Source organism: Panulirus ornatus, chromosome 23 (genome assembly GCF_036320965.1).
Source record: "Panulirus ornatus isolate Po-2019 chromosome 23, ASM3632096v1, whole genome shotgun sequence".
NCBI lineage: Eukaryota > Metazoa > Arthropoda > Malacostraca > Decapoda > Palinuridae > Panulirus > Panulirus ornatus.
The window spans coordinates 1592477-1605904 of NC_092246.1; the positions used below are offsets into that span (position 1 = coordinate 1592477).

General features: G+C 42.1%; 1 long non-coding RNA gene across 2 annotated transcripts in view; it reads right to left on the reverse strand.

Annotated features, from left to right (window-relative positions):
• The window catches only part of LOC139756708 (uncharacterized), a 171922-nt gene extending 159049 nt beyond the window's left edge, over window positions 1–12873 (reverse strand). Inside the window, exon 1 of one of the 2 annotated variants that reach the window (XR_011714417.1) lies at window positions 8610–10695. This is a non-coding gene — a long non-coding RNA (uncharacterized lncRNA). Of the gene's footprint in view, window positions 1–8609 lie in introns of both variants that reach the window. The other variant, XR_011714418.1, reaches the window with a different exon arrangement.
• Window positions 12874–13428: the final 555 nt, after the last annotated feature.

A 13428-nucleotide genomic window follows, 5' to 3' on the forward strand; every position in this document is an offset into this window, starting at 1 on the left:
GTCATATATAAAGTTTACTGGTATTACTCCCAAATGCATCCATTTGTTTGTCTACTCTCACCTCACTGATCTCTGTGTTTCTGACCTCTTCCAATACCGTATACAGCTTCAGAGGGATCCAGTGGTGTGTTACTGTGTGCACACCCTCCTTTGCATTCCTTGTGGAGTCTGTTATCTGTATCATTCTTTGCAATCGTTGATTATATCATTATCCTGTAAGGGAATGTAACTTATAAACTTCAACTTTCTCGTAGAACTTTGTAAATTAATTTGAGGTCTCAGTTTGTATTAGAAATAGTATAATTTCGTACATAAAAGATTTTTTCGTTTTTATATTTAAGAAATCAACTTTATCTCAATAGAAAAACCGATCTTATGTAGGGTATGAAATATCTGATAACATATAAAACGGGAAAGGAAAGTCACTGTGGCTTACATAACTGTGACATCTTAGTCAATATCTGTATTGTATTAAAGGTTATGATTGGTTCTGGGAGGCTTTTATGTAGATCTGTCTACTGGTTGAGTAAGACAATGGCAGCCGATGTTGTACATGTAATATGAGAGATATGAAATATAGTTTTACTTCATATGTCAATAGTTGTTCTCTCATAAGTCAGCCAGTTTTAACCAAATAAATACTTTGTTTTTCATCATGACACAGAGACATCCAGCGTCAAACAGCTAAACACTGATCTTTATATCCAGATATGGAACATCTGATCTAAAGCAATCAAGTGTAGATTTTTTTTTTCATGAGTTAGACACAATCAATTAAGCAACTAGTTTTTCTGTTTCTTTATGTAAAGTGATCTCATCTCAAACTATTACACAGTGATTTCTTATATCATGACATATACACATCTAATGATTTAGTGATCATAAATAAATTCAAATCACTTCAGATTTTCTGCTCTTCTCTCTAATAACACCTAAGTCAAATAATAGTTCATATCCCTTTTGTTATAAGTTAAGAGGTTCAGATAAAGCCACCAATAAGTAGAAACAGTATAAGGTAGAATATCTATTCAGGAGAAACAATGCTAAGTTGATAGATTAATTACATTTGCAATTACTACTGCTTGGAGATCATTAACATTAAGCACAATCCAAATCTATATCTAATTTACTTTAAATAGGTTATTCTAGATATATTGCAGTTTAAGACTAGCACAAATAACGATACTTGTTAGAGGAATTAGACAGTGGGCATGATAGATATACAGGGGCTAGAATCATTACAACCTAGATTTAGTTATGAATTCAAGTTTAAACTTTGTTTAATGAGATGAATGACGTTCGGTTGGAAGAATGCAAATTAGAGTTAAAATCAGGTAAGTAGTGCAAGCTTGGCTACACAAGCTTAGTGTAATACAAGCTATATACACAACGAACTAGAAAAGATAGAAGTGTTATATGACTTGATACAAACAAGGTATCTTACACAATGATCAGTCATACAAGGCTGAACAAAAACAGAAGCTAATTCCGGGTAATGAATAAGCAATCCAGCAAAACAACAACAACAACAACAACAACAACAACATGAATAATGAAAGCAACAACAAAAGCTTATGAAAGCAGAGGTCTGAGTGCATTCACGTGGACAAAAGGGAACGATCAGCTGCGTTCACTTGTTTGGTTCTGATCAATAAGGACGAAGCACTATGATCTGCCATCAAAAAGCTGTTCAACAAAATTAATTGATAAATGTAATTTACCTCTTCACAATATTCATCTGAGGCTGGGTCATGGAAACCCTCAAAATCATTGTATACATTCATTTCATATATATATATATATATATATATATATATATATATATATATATATATATATATATATATATATATATATATATATATATATATATATATCGGTGCCAAAACTCACACCTACAGTAAGATTATATAGAAACGAAAATATTAAAACAAGTAGGTAGGTAGAGCACACACACACACACACACACACACTTAATAAGCAGCTTGAAGATCTAGGTGGATCACGAAGGCGTAAACAAAACCTGTTCTTGGTGAACAAGAGGAACGTGATAGCCAGCGGGCATTACGGGAGGCTGGGCACGGGAGGAGAGGCGTGGGTAGCGCCGGGGGAAACTGCGATTGTTTCAGTAATAAAGTTGTGGAAGAAACCACCTGAAGAAAACGTATTGGTGTTACTTAGGAATACAAAAAGCAACAGACCAGTTGATCTTACAGTGAGGGTTTGTGGAGATGGTCAAAGGCAGATGTGGACATCTGAATCTAACTGCTAGTGTTGTGAAGTGACGGGTCGAACTAAGTGAGATAATAGTATCATTATGGAGAAGTGGAACACGTGGAACGAACTATATGCAGACTTAACACATTTGTGAACTTAGAAGACTATAAGACAACCTTATCATATAACTGACACTAATGAAAAATAGATACCGTTTAATCTGACCATTTACACACACACACACACACACACACACACACACACACACACACACACACACACACACTGTGTGTGTGAGATTGGAATTGTACATTCCTTGGGTTCTCTCACACCTGCAGTAGACAAGCAGGTGTTCTGGCAGGTCATGTGTTTACACTGGGCTCATTAAAGGTTATACATCACCTGGTTTACATTATTTCACATTGTAATGTCCCTTGTTATCATGCGTTTATCTTCTTCAAACACCACGCCTCATCTTTATCTCTTCCATGACTTTATCTCACTTGGCTTTCCACTGACTTTAATGTATCTAAGAGGATCTCTCTCTCTCTCTCTCTCTCTCTCTCTCTCTCTCTCTCTCTCTCTCTCTCTCTCTCTCTCTCGTATACTTCCATGCCTCATACATAACATTTGACTAATTTAAACAAAATTTGGAGATAAAATCATTGAAAATATGACCTTTCCCAAATTTAGAAGATTTACTCTTCGAAAAGAGTTACAATGATAATTACTTTTCGAAATAAGGGAAAAAACTTGAAGCAGAATATTTCCTTGTGTAAAATTCAATAAAGATAAGACTGTACAACATCATCTCCAGATGCTTTTCCTCCATTGCCAGATTTAGGAAGAACAAGTCACGACACCGTCCCTCCTGTGTTTGATATAGACGTTGGTGATGACACTTCCAGTAATGCTAACAGTTAGTACAGTTTCCTGCTACTCTGACGTAGTTAACTAACTAGTCATTGTGTGTGGAGGTTTCTTACGTTACTTACAAGGCTCCGGTCACGGACGAACGTCAAGGCTACATAAGATAGTTACGGCTCCAGTCACGGACAAGAATTAAGACTCCAGCCACAGGTTAAAGCTAAGGCTCCTCTCGCGGACGAAAACCAAGGCTCTTCTCACGGACGAAAGCTAGGGTTACTCTCACGGACGAAAGATAAGATATCAGTCACGGACGAAAGCTAAGGTTTCTCTCACGGACGAAAGTTCAAGCAAGACCTTCACTGAAAGAAAGCAGAGGAAATATCAAAGAAGATGTTCTGTCTCCACTACGAGCTAAGACACACAGTCCCACGTGAAGGATCGATCTCATGTTCCACAACCTGACATACAAAAGGAAAATGATCGTAGTTATAGGAAAACAGAAAAGCAATGACGTCACTTTGATATCTTGTTCTGTACAGCTGGATACTCCTCTGTTTGCATAAGACAAATTAACAAATAATCCTTCTGTCCAATGTAAAATGTAAAATGTAGAACAAATAGGTTTTTGTGTATCATAATCGTTCGAATTTTCCAGGAAAAAAATTACGTCTGACTAATTGAAAGAATCCTGATAAGAAAATTTTTGGGATTATTTTTCCCCAGAAATTTTGACAAGAGTTTGAAAACAATTTGCAGTAAATCAATTTACTGTTTATTTTCCGGTGTATATAAATTCGGGGTAGTTTTTATTCTCTCTCTCTCTCTCTCTCTCTCTCTCTCTCTCTCTCTCTCTCTCTCTCTCTCTCTCTCTCTCTCTCTCTCTCTCTCTCCCAGTTAGTATAACCATGGAACTCTTATGATCGAATTCCCATTACCGATGTTAAAAGTGAACAACAAAAGTGACTTTCAGAAAGTCATATTTGTAAGCGAATTCCTCAAAACTTAGAAACAAATACTTTTATAAGTTGGTTAATATAATTTACTCAACAGATGAATAATGAATAATTTGTTACTCATGTGAGTACAGTATCTTTTGACGTTACTCATGTGAGTACAGTATCTTCTGACATTACTCGTGTGAGTGTCTATCTTCTGACGTTAAGAAGATATAAAAAGATACAGCGGGTATCTCTAACTTATCCAGAGATGTGGGATAATGGTGGCTTAAGGTGGAAGGTGATAGGTGGTAGATGGTTGATGGTGTGCAGTAGGTGGTATATGGTAGGTGGCAAGGGGTCATAAATGGACATTTTCCTCACCAAGGACATGGACAGTGACCCTCCCTCTGTGACTCTCAGATGAATAAAGTTAACAAGTGTGATTAATCTTCTGATTTGGTCAACCCAGATAATGATAAGTCCTTAGTTTATAATTGGAATATTCCATTCACTATGACTTCATTATCATCCACCTCAACGCAACAGTTGATGAATTACCAAGTTATCATTAAGTTACTAGAAAGATGTGGGAATCATTCAACCAACCTCAGATATACTATAAACACACACACACAATATATATATATATATATATATATATATATATATATATATATATATATATATATATATATATATATATATATATATATATATATATATATATATATATATATATATATATATATCATAGATTCTATACGTCACAAACATCCAACATGGATATAGGAAATAAGGACGAAGCTACTGGCTTTTCATGAGCATCCTACAGTGAGTGTGGTGGGGAGGGAGCTGACCGCTGGTACCTTCAAGATAAAGTCTAATCTCTTTTCCTACAAACATCATCATCAATATATTGAAGAAGAAGATGTATGCGGCAAGGTGAGCTGTGCCCTGACATTCCTTGTTTAGTTTTGAATTAGTTAAAGAACAAAAGTTTAGGGCATGTTTTATTACTATGAAAATAATGCTGGTTTTATTACTATGAAAATAATGCTGGTTTTGTGAAGAAACATTAAGTGCACGGTGATGTTGAAGGTCCTTCGTGAAGATTGTCTGATATTTTGAAAATGTTGAGAATGTTTGAAAATGCTTAAAACTTGGAAAATATTCAGAAATTTTGAAAGCACTTGGAGAACTTGAAAGATTTTACTTATAATGTTTTGATGAAGTCATTCAACTGATTTGTTTGACAGCATCAGTGAAATCTTAAATTAAGATCAACTCGTCTTCTTTGTAATTAGATATTAGTAAAAACTATTATGATGTAAACTGCACTATATAATTATAATGCTACAGACACTACACTATATACTTATAATGCTACTGATCTTACCCTATATACGTATAATGCTATAGACCGTACACTATATACTTATAATGCTATAGACACTACACTGTATACTTATAAGGCTACAGACTCCAAACTGCTGTACTCATAAACCTATAGGCTCCACACTGTCTTACTTTTAAAACTACAAACCTTAAAGTTACGTCTCCAAGCTGAAGTACTTATAAAGCTACAAATCTCAAAGTATTGTACTTATAAAGCTACAGACTCCAAATTTCAGTATCAGTAAAGCTATAAACCCACAAATATGTAAGTATCGATATATATATAAATATATATATGTATATATATATATATATAAATATATATATATATATATATATATATATATATATATATATATATATATATATATATATATATATATATATATATATATATATATATATATATATATATATATATATATATATATATACTAAAAACATTATGATCAATAAGTGTGAGACCTCAGAAAAAAAGGGTAAGAGAGAGAATGAGAGACGGGAAAATGGACATGAGATTAAAAAGAAAGAATGTCATGCTGAACCCATAGCTTGTTAGCTTGGTGGGCCCAAGCGAGCTGTTGTTAGCTTGGTGGGCCCAAGCGAGCTGTTGTTAGCTTGGTGGGCCCAAGTAAGCCGTTGTTAGCTTGGTGGGCCCAAGTAAGCCGTTGTTAGCTTGGTGGGCTCAAGCGAGCTTTCTCGTCTAATTATAGATGGTAATTCTCCAACCCACTTTTTCTTTATCTTTTTTTTTCTATTTTTTTGCCCGACCTGGATGGGCATGTCGGACCTTGAGGGAGCATGATAGCACTATCCATCGTGGGCTATTGGGGTGATTATGTGGATCGGTAGGACAGCTTTAAGACCCTAATGGCTGCAGTGATGTAACCCCCCAGCCTGAGCTTCACCTCAGGCTCACTGTTTGTTTCAATGACTTTTTGTTGTTGTTGTTGTTGTTGTTGTTGTTGTTGTTGTTTTCTATATAATCTTGTAGACTTTTATTTTTATGGTATGACGGGCTTCTGGGAACACCAATCTAAGTATGACATTATCCTAGCCATAAAATTTCTTATATTGCCATCTCATATATATATATATATATATATATATATATATATATATATATATATATATATATATATATATATATATATATATATATATATATGAGGGAAGGTATGATCCTCGTGTTTGCAGTGTTGCCTCCTGGGGTCATGGGCCAACTTGGGCCAGTCTTGGGCCAACCCTGGGCCACAACTGGGACAGCCAGGATACTAGACCGCTGGTTAACCTGGTTACGAAGTTAATAACCTTAGCAAATCCTTATATCCTGTTGTCTGGACACATTACACGAACACTGGTTCTTTGTGATCATGTGGAGGAAGGAAAATTGTTTTCTGTTTGTCTTAGAGAGAGAGAGAGAGAGAGAGAGAGAGAGAGAGAGAGAGAGAGAGAGAGAGAGAGAGAGAGAGAGAGAGAGAGAGAGAGAGAGAGAGAGAGAGAGAGAGAGAGAGAGAGAGAGAGAGAGAGAATTAAACATGGCAAGCAGACAACAAGCAGCAACGTGGAATGAAGATAGATTTACTTTCTTATTTGGGAAAAGACAATAGTCACTGCTCATCCCAGATGGAGGTTCTAATGACCCAGGTGATGAGGTCAGATAAAGTGACCCCGCCCTCTGATAAGGTGACCCCGCCCTGTGATAAGGTCAGCTGTTGTCTCGGGCTAAAACAAACAACTTTACTCCCTGGTGTGGGTGTAGGTGGGGGGACAGGTCAAGCAAGAGAGCCTAGGTCATGACATAACCAGAGGTTAACAAATACGATATGAACGTAAAAAAGAAAAATACGAATAAATTTGGGACGCAATGTCATCCCAATGCTACACAATTTGCTCCGTTTTCATGTGAAATTTGTTTACTCTGAAAGAATACAAGATATAAATGACGAGTAAATTGATGTATATATATATATATATATATATATATATATATATATATATATATATATATATATATATATATATATATATATATATATATATATATATATATGACAATCATATGATAATATATGATTTTCAGTTATAGAAACTTTACAAGGATTCCAAATTGTCAGGTATGTGTGAGCCAGCCAGACTTAGCCAAGTTATCATGCTCAAGTTGTGTCAATAAAGTTTCTAGATTAACTCACTCATCATCACGCTGGCTCCTGTTTGGCACCTGAGAGCGACGGTGGTGGTGACCATTTGAGAGCAACGGTGGTGCCAATATGAGATGAACAGAGGTACCGCCCGTGTGACACCAACGGAGCAGCAGGACACAAGGCAGGAAGTGGAACAGTTCTCTTGGGACTTTCGACTCAAGTGTCTACGTAACGATTACGGGACCACTGGGTTCGTATCCCGCCCTAGAATGATCGATCCAGTGTACTCAAGTTTACGTAAGAAATCAAGAAAGCCAAAATATTCGGACCTTCAGCAACGTAAGAATCTCAGATTTTGCCATACGACTTTCGTGTTGTGGGGCGTCGCTCCCCGGGGTGCAGGGACCATAACGTGTCGACGCCTCCTCTTGCGTCACTCCGCATTTTTCGGTGTGGTTCTCCCGCCTCGGTCACCGCTGACGGCGGCAGCGGTGCACGGACGACGGCCGACCAGCCAGCCAGCGGTGACGACCGCCACGAACCTTCCACGACAACAGTAAAAATCGCTAGCGATTGTGTCGTGGACGGAGGGACTGTGGTGTGGTGGACAGCAGAGGTAGAGCAGGGAGACAACACTTCCCAGCTGACGTGAAGCGTCCAGACCCTCACAGTAGGTCTGACGTGAGGGAATTTTTATCACGAACCTTAAATCCTGTCAGTAGCACCGCTTAATCTCACCTGAGCCCTATATATTGTCAGTACCACCGCTTGCTCCCATTTGAAACATCTTTTTTTCATTACTGATTCAAACAATGCTTCGTTAATATTCCTATTCTGAATTCTTTTTTAATTTGAATATGCTTTACAAAAGTTAAAAAAAAATTGTTTTGTTTTAGCTATTGTTGATGTATATCATTTTCAGTTGTAACTGTTTTTTTATATATTGATTCTAATATTTTGTTGATAGACAATTTTTCTTTTCATATACTAGTTTTGTCTCTAATTATTACAGGTTTGTGTTAGTTCGACTGTAACTTTAACATACCTATGTTGAGGAGGTGTCTGCTGGTCAGCCACACGTTCGCCCTCACGTTAGAGATGTCAGGGTCAACCTTGAAGGGCGTCAGGGCTCGCCCTGAGGCACGCCAAGGACTCATTTCAAGGGATGTCACGGCCCATCCTGTGGAATGTCATGGTGCACGGTTAGGGATGTAAGAGTTCGGCTGAGGTATATCAGGCCCTGTATTAAGGGATGTCACGATGCACGTTGAGAGATGACACGGGCCATATTTAGGATGTCACGACCCTCCCAGAGGAGTGTCAGTGCCCACCTTCAGGATCAAACGGCCCAACTTAAAGGCGTCATGGCCTCCCCTGAGAATGTCAAGATCTACTCTGGAAGCGTATCAGAGTCAGCCATGCGGGTGTCAGAGCCCATTTGGGTTGACTTCACGGTCCAGCTTGGGAGAACGCGACATGTAAGGCTCCATCTTGTGACGTGTGTTGAGGTAGACTTCTTTTTTCATATAGATGGCAGATCCTCACCTTCGGGAGTATCACGTCCTCGGTGATGGTTGTTATGCCCTCTCCTTCTGGGACGTTAGGTCCTTTACAGAGGGTGTCAAGGCATACTGCAAGATGGCAAGGGCGCCCCTCACTTCATCTGCTTTAGGCGACGTCATTAGAGTATCTGAAAGACAGACCGCCATGCCCTCGGGTACTAAAAGGGTATATTAGCGGGAGTCATCATCTATGGAGGAGGCTACAGCCAGGGTAGTGAGTGACTCCCATGACACGAGTGGTCACTGATGCCAGCGTTTAGGTCCAGTTGTCCAGTGAAGAACAACCCAAGGTCTAAGAGGCAAACAAAGTGGGTCTCAGAGTCTCAGAAGGCCGACGTACTTGTCCTTAGGTCTAGGAGCCATTGCTCTGCGTCCCAGGATCTAAAGGGTCAGAGGAGTGAGTTCCAGAATCAAAAGGACCGACACTGAGTCCACAGGGTGGGTCGTGGCGACCAGTCCAGGCAGGCGCTACAGTCAAAATGTCCTACACTGAAGCGAAAAGACTGGCACAACGAAGACCAGCATAAAGGGTTCCAGAGTCAGAGGCCGACGCACACTGGGTCTCATGGTCCAGGAGGCCAGAGCAACGTGCCCCAAGGGCCATAGAGGCCAGCAGAGTAGGTCGCAGAGTCCAAGAGGCCGACGGACACGGCCCGAGGGTCCAGGAGAGGATCGGGAGGTCGGTCACTGCGGTAAGTGTGGCCCGAAGGAACAGCCATAACACCTGTACGGGAGGGTCTCAGCCTGCGGCTCACTGACATATAATAACAAGGTGTGTGGACCACCATCTGGGCACAAGACCTGAGTAAGACGATGCTGACCACGTTCCTGCCTCACTCTACCACCCTCGGCCACTCGCACAGTTACTGTTACCTCTGCGGGAGGCTGCTGCCCGTAGTGGAGGCGGACGTGTGCAACTGGTCCCCTGGGCAGAGGTGCAACTGGCGCTATGCATGCCCACTCTGCTGTGCCCAGTCACCTCAATACTAACCACGCTGGCAGGGTCTCGACCTCGCTTCATACCGGCCGGCAGGACAACCCGTTCTCTCGCCCGCTTACAACACCCTGCAGCACGTCTGGACGCTAGGCAACTCGCTGTACCCACATCCCCACCCTCTACTACACCCACGGCATCTGTTGCAGCTGTATCAAGGTAGGCCCAAGTGCACGTGCATGTGTGGAGGGCATGTGGACTTTCACATATGCGGGGTATGAGAGGGGGACGTCCATGGCGACTCATTATGCAGGTTGGTCCCGTCACAGGCAGGGTCCCCCGGGCTTTTGTTGCATGCTGGCTGCTGCGCCCCTGTCCTGCAGGTCCCCGGGACCCTAACCCACGCCCAATCACACTCGCCCCTCGCCCCTCGGCTGCCCCGTCGCAAGATCTAGTACCCCGTGCCCGGAGCGCCTCGCCAATGCTCAGGTCTGGCGACAGATGGCCCGAGTGCTTGTCTGAAACACAAGCTTCCATGGCACACTCACCACAGGCGGGGACCTAACCTCTGGCTCCTTAATGATGGTGGGTCGACTCTTGCAGTACACGACCAAGCACTTCCTCGCGTGATGTAATGTGTTCTCTGTGACACACACATCAGTAAGGGAGAGGGGAAACGGCCGTCTAAAGGCAAGGACAGTTTTTGAGTAAAACCTGGCGAGTCTTGATCAACACGCCACCAGTACAAGGTAGCCGCAGTACAAGGTAGCCGCAGTATCTTGTATTGCATCAAAATGTGTGTAGCGTCAAAGTCTCGGTAACACAGATGTCGTGTGGTTGGTGCTGGGCGTTGTCTGTGTGTGTCCCTCGACCCGTCTGGCGGACACGGGTGTGGGGCATGTGTGTGCTGTGCTGTCGCGAGACTCATCATTCCCCAACACACCACAGGCAGACGTACACCTCCTGGCTGTAATGTACTCTCTGTCCTCTACGTCCTATGTGTACACGAGAAGCAGGATGCTTCGCCTGCAATAAATCTTGCAGCACACAAGGACGGAGAGTACAGACAGTGAGACGCTTTTTTACTGTTTTTTTTTATGACCAATTTCGTCGTCATTCCTGATTTGTTGTTGCTCTGGCGTGCAGCCTGACTAGCAGTCTCATCTTAACCCTAACTTCCACCTGACCTCGGCCTCTGTCGCCACTAAACCTGAACTGGACGCTGACCTGCACCTTGATTTTCATCCAGGTTTTGACCCTGACCTTGACCTGCACTCTGGTGGTCATCCCCACCTGAGTCGGGCCTGACCTGCTGTCCGACCTGCAATACCCTACCACTCAGATCACCTCCCCCACAACCCACAACCTTCTACAACAAGACCTCACAACCTCCTCCAACCTGGCTCGCAACCTTCTACAACAACATACAGTAAAACCGTTATAACTGTCGCTCTCACTAACCATCACCGCCCACCAACCCCATTTTCCGCCACCATTACCACCACTATCACAATCATTGCTACAGCCACTACCACAACTCACACAACGCCAGTATCACCAACACCAACACCTTCTGTATCATCACAACAACCACATGTCATCACTACCACTCCTACCACTGACGTCATCATCAACGTTAACATCCTCACCACCACCATCACCACCATCACCACCACCACAACCACCACCACCATCACCACAACTATAACCATCAATATCACCACAAACATAGCTACAACACTACTATCATGACCACCACCGCTCAGCCAGGCCATAACACGGCGGTGCAGCTCACCAAGGTCAACATAACGTGCGGTTGTTGTATGTGACCTTTGCCACAAGCTTTGACCTTAACCTTGCCGACCACTGGACAGCCCATGTAGGCGACTAAGACAATCCCTCACTAGCAGCATCCCAACCTCACCGGCGACTGGTGTGTTGAGATTCGTAATCTCAACTAACTCCTTCCAGCACTTACCTGCTCACATGTTTGTCTCTAACCACACACGAGGTGAAACCAAGATGTGGTTGGTTGGTTAGTGTCAGGAAGCTACACTCGGCCAGGCGATGGGTATCCAAAATCACAAACTATCAATCCATAGTGCACCTTCCAAAAGTGTGTCAATATACACGTAACAATGGACAATAATCTGGCAAAATATTAATTTGAATATGATTGTCTTGGGAACAGAGATGGAGGAAGGAGGAGAGGAGGTAGGTAGGTGTTGGTTGGGGCAGACGGGATGAATCTCCTACGAAATTATACCTTGGAACTTCTGAGGTCTGACGACGAGTAAGGTTCCTCCCGCGGCTTAAGGTTTGGATGGCTCGTACCGAAGCTATGGAGGGACGCCTCAGCAGGGTCCAGGTGATGTCTGGCCTCCTGCAGGATCGACTGTGGCCCAGAATGAACCGCTCGGTCTCCTCTCTGACAACGAACGCTCCCAAGATCGCCTCTGGCAGGGCAGTGGTTCCTGCAGGCGAAGGGTGACCCTACGCAAGGACGTCCTCAACCCAAATAACCGAGCCACTGGGGCAACAGCCGCTGGCTCTTCTGCCAACAAGCACTTGGATCACAGTTAACTACTCTATTATTATAGTTTGTTTGTATGTACAACACCCCTCCCATCCCATCTCCCCCCCCTCAACCCCCGTCTACATCACTACCAACTCTCACAACAACTCAACATCACCAACTAACTACAACATCATGTATTTGTCTCGAACACATTGTGTTTGTTGGTGAGTCTACTTTACACTAATACAGACGCCGGGTTCATCAACTAGTCATAAAAAGCTTCGATACAATTTTCAGAATAAAATGGTATTCATAACTTCATCTGCATATTTGAGTGCGACGGTACGACCATTTAGCTCGATAGTTCGACCCTTGGGTATGACGACATAACCTTTGACCTGACCCTTAGAACGTCCAGGTCGCAGTTTAGGTCATCATACCCAGGGGTCGTACCGTTGTGCTTAACAGGTCAGGTCTCGCTCTGGGATCCCCTACTAAGCCGTAAAAGATTCGGATCTTCCTCTGGTAAATGATCCAAACAGACGCAGGAAAATCCATGTAGCCTGTGTTTACACACACACACACACACACACACACATACACACATATACTCACATACATATACACACATATATTCACACACACACATACACACACACACACACAGACATACACACATATACTCACTTATACTCACACACACACACACACACACACACACACACATACACACACACACACACCGTAGACACACATACACACACACACACACACTTGTCCATGTTGTGATGGTGATACATACAATGTGTAGAAGTCAAGGCAGCAACGGAAGGTTCCCTCCACGTAAACC